Genomic DNA, 9,092 nt, shown 5'->3' on the forward strand with positions numbered 1-9,092 from the left:
TTCTAGTCGGAGTTTCGAGTTGTGGAGTTTCTAGTTGCGGAGTTTCTAGTTTTGGAGTTTCTAGTTGTGAAGTCTCTAGTTTCGGAGTCTCTAGTTGTGGAGTTTCAAGTTGTTTAGTTTCTCGTTGTGGAGTTTCTAGTTGCGGAGTTTCAAATGCGGAGTCTCTAGTTTTGGAGTTTCTAGTTGCGGAGTATCTAGTTGTGGAGTTTCTAGTTGTGGAGTTTCTAGTTGTGGAGTTTCCAGTTGTGGAGTTTCTAGTTGCGGAGTTTCTGATTGTGGAGTTTCTAGTTGTGGAATTTCTAGTTGTGGAGGTTCTAGTTGTGGAGTTTCTAGTCGTGGAGTTTCTAGTTGTGCAGTTTTTAGTTGTGGAGTTTCTAGTTCTGGAGTTTCCAGTTGTGGAGTATCTAGTTGTCGAGTCTCTAGTTGTGGAGTCTCTAGTTGTGGAGTTTCTAGTCGGAGTTTCTTCTTGCAGAGTTTCTAGTTGTGAAATTTCTAGTTGTGGAGTTTCTAGTTGTGGGGTCTCTAGTTGTGGAGTTTCTAGTTGCGGAGTTTCTAGTTGTGGAGGTTCTAGTTGTGGATGTTAAATTGCGGAGTCTCTAGTTGTGGAGTTTCCAGTTGTGGAGTTTCTAGTTGCGGAGTTTCTGGTTGTGGAGTCACTAGTTGAGAAGTCTCTAGTTGTGGAGTTTCTAGTTGTGCAGTTTGTAATCGGAGTTTCTAGATGCGGAGTTTCTAGTTGTGAAGTTTCTTGTTGTGGAGTTTCAAGTTCTGGAGTTTCTAGTTGTGGAGTTTCTAGTTGCGGAGTTTCTAGTTGTGGAGGTTCTTGTTGTGGAGTTTCTAGTTGTGAAGTTTCTAGTTTCGGAGTTTCTAGTTGTGGAGTCTCTAGTTGTAAAGTCTCTAATGGTGGAGTCTCTAGTTGTGGAGTTTCTAGTCGGATTTTTTAGTTGTGGACTTTCTAGTCGTGGAGTTTCTAGCTATAGAGTTTCTAGTTGTTGAGTTTCTAGTTGTGGAGTCTCTAGTTGTGGAGTTTGAAGTCGGTGTTCCTACTTGTGGAGTTTCTAGTTGCGGAGTGTGTAGCTGTGGAGTTTCTAGTTGCAGAGTTTCTAGTTGTGAAATTTCTACTTGTGAAGCCTAGTTGTTGAGTTCCTAGTTGTTGAGTTCCTAGTTGTTGAGTTTCTAGTTCCGGAGTTTCTAGTGTCAGAGTTTCATTTGCGGCGTCTCTAGTTGTGGAGTTTCCAGTTGTGGAGTTTCTAGTTGTGGAGTTTCCAGTTGCGGAGTTTCTAGTTGTGAAATTTCTAGTTGTGGAGTTTCTAGTTGTGGAGACTCTAGTTGTGGAGTTTCTAGTTGTTGAGTTTCTAGTTGTGGAGGTTCAATTGCGGAGTCTCTAGTTGTGGAGTTTCTAGTTGTGGAGTTTCCAGTTGTGGGTTTTCTTGTTGCGGAGTTTCTGGTTGTGGAGTCTCTAGTTGTGGAGTCTGTAGTTGTGGAGTCCCTGGTTGTGCAGTTTGTAATCGGAGTTTCTAGTTGCGGAGTTTCTAGTTGCGGAGTTTCTAGTTGTGGAGTTTCTAGTTGCGGAGTTTCAAATGCGGAGTCTCTAGTTTTGGAGTTTCTAGTTGCGGAGTATCTAGTTGTGGAGTTTCTAGTTGTGGAGTTCCTAGTTGTGGAGTTTCCAGTTGTAGAGTCTCTTGTTGTGGAGTATCTAGTTGTGGAGTTTCTGGTTGTGGAGGCTCTAGTTATGGAGGTTCTAGTTGTGGAGTTTCTAGTCGTGGAATTTCTAGTTGCGCAGTTTCTAGTTGTGGAGTTTCTAGTTCTGGAGTTTCCAGTTGCGGAGTATCTAGTTGTCGAGTCTCTAGTTGTGGAGTCTCTAGTTGTGGAGTTTCTAGTCGGAGTTTCTTGTTGCAGAGTTTCTAGTTGTGAAATTTCTAGTTGTGGCGCTTCTAGTTGTGGAGTCTCTAGTTGTGGAGTTTCTAGCTGTTGAGTTTCTAGTTGTGGAGTTACTAGTTGTGGATGTTCAATTGCGGAGTCTCTAGTTGTGGAGTTTCTAGTTGAGGAGTTTGCAGTTGTGGAGTTTCTAGTTGCGGAGTTTCTGGTTGTGGAGTCACTAGATGAGAAGTCTCTAGTTGTGGAGTTTCTAGTTGTGCAGTTTGTAATCGGAGTTTTTAGATGCGGAGTTTCTAGTTAGGAAGTTTTTAGTTTTTGGGTTTCAAGTTCTGGAGTTTCTAGTGTCGGTGTTTCATTTGCGGCGTCTCTAGTTGTGGATTTTCTAGTTGTGGAGTTTCCAGTTGTGGAGTTTCTAGTTGCGGAGTTTCTGATTGTGGAGTTTCTAGTTGTGGAATTTCTAGTTGTGGAGGTTCTAGGTGTGGAGTTTCAAGTTGCGCAGTTTTTAGTTGTGGAGTTTCTAGTTCTGGAGTTTCCAGTAGCGGAGTATCTAGTTGTCGAGTCTCTAGTTGTGGAGTCTCTAGTTGTGGAGTTTCTAGTCGGAGTTTCTTGTTGCAGAGTTTCTAGTTGTGAAATTTCTAGTTGTGGAGTTTCTAGTTGTGGAGTCTCTAGTTCTGGAGTTTCTAGTTGTTGAGTTTCTAGTTGTTGAGTTTCTAGTTGCGGAGGTTCAACTGCGGAGTCTCTAGTTGTGGAGTTTCTAGTTGTGGAGTTTCCAGTTGTGGATTTCCTGGTTGCGGAGTTTCTGGTTGTGGAGTCTCTAGTTGTGGGGTCTGTAGTTGTGGAGTCCCTGGTTGTGCAGATTGTAATCGGAGTTTCTCATTGCAAAATTTCTAGTTGTGGAGTTTCTAGTTGTGGAATTTCTAGTTGTGGAGTTTCAAGTTGGGGAATTTCTAGTTGTGGAGTTTCTAGTTGCGGAGTTTCTAGTTCTGGAGGTTCTAGTTGTGGAGTTTCTAGTTCTGGAGTTTCCAGTTGCGGAGTGTCTATATGTCGAGTCTCTAGTTGTGGAGTCTCTAGTTGTGAAGTTTCTAGTCGGAGTTTCTACTTGTGGAGTTTCTAGTTGCGGAGTTTGTAGCTGTGGAGTTTCTGGTTACAGAGTTTCTAGTTGTGAAATTTCTAGTTGTGGAGTCTAGTTGTGGAGTTTCTAGTTGTTGAGTTCCTAGTTGTTGAGTTTCCAGTTGCGGAGTTTCTAGTTGCAGAGTTTCAATTGCGGAGTCTCTAGTTGTGGAGTTTCTAGTTGTTGAGTTTCCAGTTGTGGAATTTCTAGTTGCGGAGTTTCAATTGCGGAGGCTCTAGTTGTGAAGTTTCTAGTTGTGGAGTTTCTCGTTGTGGAGATTCTAGTTGCGGAGTTTCAAACGCGGAGGCTCTAGCTCTGGAGTTTCTAGTTGCGGAGTATCTAGTTGGGGAGTTTCTAGTTGTGGAGTCTCTAGTTGTTGAGTTTCTAGTTGCGGAGGTTCAATTGCGGAGTCTCTAGTTGTGGAGTTTCTAGATGTGGAGTTTGCAGTTGTGGATTTTCTGGTTGCGGAGTTTCTGGTTGTGGAGTCTCTAGTTGTGGAGTCTGTAGTTGTGGAGTCCCTGGTTGTGCAGTTTGTAATCGGAGTTTCTAGTTGCGGAGTTTCTGGTTGTGGAGTTTCTTTTTGTAAATTTCTAGTTGTGGAGTTTCAAGTTGGGGAGTTTCTAGTTGTGGAGTTTCTAGTTGCGGAGTTTCTAGTTGTGGAGGTTCTAGTTGTGGAGTTTCTAGTCGTGGAGTTTCTAGTTGCGCAGTTTCTAGTTGTGGAGTTTCCAGTTCTGGAGTTTCCAGTTGCGGAGTGTCTAGTTGTCGAGTCTCTAGTTGTGGAGTCACTAGTTGTGGAGTTTCTAGTCGGAGTTTCTATTTGCAGAGTTTCTAGTTGTGAAATTTCTAGTTGTGGAGTTTGTTGTTGTGGAGTCTCTAGTTGTGGAGTTTCTAGTTGTTGAGCTTCCAGTTGTGGAGTTTCCAGTTGTGCAGTTTCTAGTTCTGCAGTTTCTAGTTGTGGAGTTTCTAGTTGCGGAGTTTCCAGCTGTGGAGGTTCTAGTTGTGGAGTCTCTAGTTGTGGAGTTTCTAGTTGTGGAGTTTCTAGTTGTGGAGTTTCTAGTTCTGGAGTTTCCAGTTGCGGAGTATCTAGTTGTCGAGTCTGTAGTTGTGGAGTCGCTAGTTGTGGAGTTTCTAGTCGGAGTTTCTTGTTGCAGAGTTTCTAGTTGTGAAATTTCTACTTGTGGAGTTTCTAGTTGTGGAGTTTCTAGTTGTTGAGTTTTTAGTTGTGGAGTTTCTAGTTGTGGATGTTCAATTGCGGAGTCTCTAGTTGTGGAGTGTCTAGTTGCGGAGTGTCTAGTTGAGGAGTTTCTAGTTGTGGAGTTTCTAGTTGTGGAGTTTCCAGTTGTAGAGTCTTTAGTTTTGGAGTATCTAGTTGTGGAGTTTCTGGTTGTGGAGACTCTAGTTATGGAGGTTATAGTTGTGGAGTTTCTAGTCGTGGAGTTTCTAGTTGCACAGTTTCTAGTTGTGGAGTTTCTAGTTCTGGAGTTTCCAGTTGCGGAGTATCTAGTTGTCGAGTCTGTAGTTGTGGAGTCTCTAGTTGTGGAGTTTCTAGTCGGAGTTTCTTGTTGCAGAGTTTCTAGTTGTGAAATTTCTACTTGTGGAGTTTCTAGTTGTGGAGTTTCTAGTTGTTGAGTTTTTAGTTGTGGAGTTTCTAGTTGTGGATGTTCAATTGCGGAGTCTCAAGTTGTGGAGTTTCTAGTTGTGGAGTTTCCAGTTGTGGAGTTTCTAGTTGTGGAGGTTCTTGTTGTGGAGTTTCTAGTTGTGAAGTTTCTAGTTTCGGAGTTTCTAGTTGTGGAGTCTCTAGTTGTCGAGTCTCTAATGGTGGAGTCTCTAGTTGTGGAGTTTCAAGTCGGAGTTTCTAGTTGTGGACTTTCTAGTCGTGGAGTTTCTAGCTGTAGAGTTTCTAGTTGTTTAGTTTCTAGTTTTGGAGTCTCAATTTGTGGAGTTTGAAGTCGGTGTTCCTACTTGTGGAGTTTCTAGTTGCGGAGTGTGTAGCTGTGGAGTTTCTGGTTGCAGAGTTTTTAGTTGTGAAATTTCTAGTTGTGGAGTTCCTAGTTGTTGAGTTCCTAGTTGTTGAGTTTCTAGTTGCGAAGTTTCTAGTGTCGGAGTTTCATTTGCGGCGTCTCTAGTTGTGGAGTTTCTAGTTGTGGAGTTTCCAGTTGTGGAGTTTCTAGTTGCGGAGTTTCTGATTGTGGAGTTTCTAGTTGTGGAATTTCTAGTTGTGGAGTTTCTAGTTGCGGAGTTTCTAGTTGTGGAGTTCCTATTTGTGGAGTTTCTAGTTGCGGTGTTTCAAGTTCTGGAGTTTCTAGTTGTGGAGTTTCTAGTTGCGGAGTTTCCAGTTGATGAGGTTCTAGTTGTTGAGTCTCTAGTTGTGGAGTTTCTAGTTGTGAAGTTTCTAGTTCTGGAGTTTCTAGTTGTGGAGTCTCTAGTTGTCGAGTCTCTAATGGTGGAGTCTCTAGTTGTGGAGATTCTAGTCGGAGTTTCGAGTTGTGGAGTTTCTAGTTGCGGAGTTTCTAGTTTTGGAGTTTCTAGTTGTGAAGTCTCTAGTTTCGGATTCTCTAGTTGTGGAGTTTCAAGTTGTTTAGTTTCTCGTTGTGGAGTTTCTAGTTGCGGAGTTTCAAATGCGGAGTCTCTAGTTTTGGAGTTTCTAGTTGCGGAGTATCTAGTTGTGGAGTGTCTAGTTGTGGAGTTTCTAGTTGTGGAGTTTCTAGTTGTGGAGTTTCCAGTTGTGGAGTTTCTAGTTGCGAAGTTTCTGATTGTGGAGTTTCTAGTTGTGGAATTTCTAGTTGTGGAGGTTCTAGTTGTGGAGTTTCTAGTCGTGGAGTTTCTAGTTGTGCAGTTTTTAGTTGTGAAGTTTCTAGTTCTGGAGTTTCCAGTTGTGGAGTATCTAGTTGTCGAGTCTCTAGTTGTGGAGTCTCTAGTTGTGGAGTTTCTAGTCGGAGTTTCTTCTTGCAGAGTTTCTAGTTGTGAAATTTCTAGTTGTGGAGTTTCTAGTTGTGGGGTCTCTAGTTGTGGAGTTTCTAGTTGTTGAGTTTCTAGTTGTGGAGTTTCTAGTTGTGGATGTTAAATTGCGGAGTCTCTAGTTGTGGAGTTTCCTGTTGTGGAGTTTCTAGTTGCGGAGTTTCTGGTTGTGGAGTCACTAGTTGTGAAGTCTCTAGTTGTGGAGTTTCTATTTGTGCAGTTTGTAATCGGAGTTTCTAGATGCGGAGTTTCTAGTTGTGAAGTTTCTTGTTGTGGAGTTTCAAGTTCTGGAGTTTCTAGTTGTGGAGTTTCTAGTTGCGGAGTTTCTAGTTGTGGAGGTTCTTGTTGTGGAGTTTCTAGTAATGAAGTTTCTAGTTTCGGAGTTTCTAGTTGTGGAGTCTCTAGTTGTCGAGTCTCTAATGGTGGAGTCTCTAGTTGTGGAGTTTCTAGTCGGATTTTTTAGTTGTGGACTTTCTAGTCGTGGAGTTTCTAGCTATAGAGTTTCTAGTTGTTGAGTTTCTAGTTGTGGAGTCTCTAGTTGTGGAGTTTGAAGTCGGTGTTCCTACTTGTGGAGTTTCTAGTTGCGGAGTGTGTAGCTGTGGAGTTTCTAGTTGCAGAGTTTCTAGTTGTGAAATTTCTACTTGTGAAGCCTAGTTGTTGAGTTCCTAGTTGTTGAGTTCCTAGTTGTTGAGTTTCTAGTTCCGGAGTTTCTAGTGTCAGAGTTTCATTTGCGGCGTCTCTAGTTGTGGAGTTTCCAGTTGTGGAGTTTCTAGTTGTGGAGTTTCCAGTTGCAGAGTTTCTAGTTGTGAAATTTCTAGTTGTGGAGTTTCTAGTTGTGGAGTCTCTAGTTGTGGAGTTTCTAGTTGTTGAGTTTCTAGTTGTTGAGTTTCTAGTTGTGGAGGTTCAATTGCGGAGTCTCTAGTTGTGGAGTTTCTAGTTGTGGAGTTTCCAGTTGTGGGTTTTCTGGTTGCGGAGTTTCTGTTTGTGGAGTCTCTAGTTGTGGAGTCTGTAGTTGTGGAGTCCCTGGTTGTGCAGTTTGTAATCGGAGTTTCTAGTTGCGGAGTTTCTAGTTGCGGAGTTTCTAGTTGTGGAGTTTCTAGTTGCGGAGTTTCAAATGCGGAGTCTCTAGTTTTGGAGTTTCTAGTTGCGGAGTATCTAGTTGTGGAGTTTCTAGTTGTGGAGTTCCTAGTTGTGGAGTTTCCAGTTGTAGAGTCTCTTGTTGTGGAGTATCTAGTTGTGGAGTTTCTGGTTGTGGAGGCTCTAGTTATGGAGGTTCTAGTTGTGGAGTTTCTAGTCGTGGAATTTCTAGTTGCGCAGTTTCTAGTTGTGGAGTTTCTAGTTCTGGAGTTTCCAGTTGCGGAGTATCTAGTTGTCGAGTCTCTAGTTGTGGAGTCTCTAGTTGTGGAGTTTCTAGTCGGAGTTTCTTGTTGCAGAGTTTCTAGTTGTGAAATTTCTAGTTGTGGCGTTTCTAGTTGTGGAGTCTCTAGTTGTGGAGTTTCTAGTTGTGGAGTTTCTAGTTGTGGAGTTACTAGTTGTGGATGTTCAATTGCGGAGTCTCTAGTTGTGGAGTTTCTAGTTGAGGAGTTTCCAGTTGTGGAGTTTCTAGTTGCGGAGTTTCTGGTTGTGGAGTCACTAGATGAGAAGTCTCTAGTTGTGGAGTTTCTAGTTCTGCAGTTTGTAATCGGAGTTTTTAGATGCGGAGTTTCTAGTTAGGAAGTTTTTAGTTTTGGAGTTTCAAGTTCTGGAGTTTCTAGTTGTGGAGTTTCTAGTTGCGGAGTTTCTAGTTGTGGAGTTTCCAGTTGTGGAGTTTCTAGTTGCGGAGTTTCTGATTGTGGAGTTTCTGGTTGTGGAATTTCTAGTTGTGGAGGTTCTAGGTGTGGAGTTTCTAGTTGTGGAGTTTCTAGTTGCGCAGTTTATAGTTGTGGAGTTTCTAGATCTGGAGTTTCCAGTAGCGGAGTATCTAGTTGTCGAGTCTCTAGTTGTGGAGTCTCTAGTTGTGGAGTTTCTAGTCGGAGTTTCTTGTTGCAGAGTTTCTAGTTGTGAAATTTCTAGTTGTGGAGTTTCTAGTTGTGGAGTCTCTAGTTCTGGAGTTTCTAGTTGTTGAGCTTCTAGTTGTTGAGTTTCTAGTTGCGGAGGTTCAATTGCGGAGTCTCTAGTTGTGGAGTTTCTAGTTGTGGAGTTTTTAGTTGAGGATTTCCTGGTTGCGGAGTTTCTGGTTGTGGAGTCTCTAGTTGTGGAGTCTGTAGTTGTGGAGTCCCTGGTTGTGCAGATCGTAATCGGAGTTTCTCATTGCGAAATTTCTAGTTGTGGAGTTTCTAGTTGTGGAATTTCTAGTTGTGGAGTTTCAAGTTGGGGAGTTTCTAGTTGTGGAGTTTCTAGTTGCGGAGTTTCTAGTTCTGGAGGTTCTAGTTGTGGAGTTTCTAGTTCTTGAGTTTCCAGTTGCCGAGTGTCTATATGTCGAGTCTCTAGTTGTGGAGTCTCTAGTTGTGGAGTTTCTAGTCGGAGTTTCTACTTGTGGAGTTTCTAGTTGCGGAGTTTGTAGCTGTGGAGTTTCTGGTTACAGAGTTTCTAGTTGTGAAATTTCTAGTTGTGGAGTCTAGTTGTGGAGTTTCTAGTTGTTGAGTTCCTAGTTGTTGAGTTTCCAGTTGCGGAGTTTCTAGTTGCGGAGTTTCAATTGCGGAGTCTCTAGTTGTGGAGTTTCTAGTTGTTGAGTTTCCAGTTGTGGAATTTCTAGTTGCGGAGTTTCAATTGCGGAGGCTCTAGTTGTGGAGTTTCTAGTTGTGGAGTTTCTCGTTGTGGAGATTCTAGTTGCGGAGTTTCAAATGCGGAGGCTCTAGCTCTGGAGTTTCTAGTTGGGGAGTATCTAGTTGTGGAGTTTCTAGTTGTGGAGTCTCTAGTTGTTGAGTTTCTAGTTGCGGAGGTTCAATTGCGGAGTCTCTAGTTGTGGAGTTTCTAGATGTGGAGTTTGCAGTTGTGGATTTTCTGGTTGCGGAGTTTCTGGTTGTGGAGTCTCTAGTTGTGGAGTCTGTAGTTGTGGAGTCCCTGGTTGTGCAGTTTGTAATCGGAGTTTCTAGTTGCGGGGTTTCTGGTTGTGGAGTTTTTTTTTGTGAATTTCTAGTTGTGGAGTTTCAAGTTGGGGAGTTTCAAG

Source organism: Rhipicephalus microplus, unplaced genomic scaffold, assembly GCF_043290135.1.
Source record: "Rhipicephalus microplus isolate Deutch F79 unplaced genomic scaffold, USDA_Rmic scaffold_35, whole genome shotgun sequence".
NCBI classification, from domain to species: Eukaryota; Metazoa; Arthropoda; class Arachnida; order Ixodida; family Ixodidae; genus Rhipicephalus; species Rhipicephalus microplus.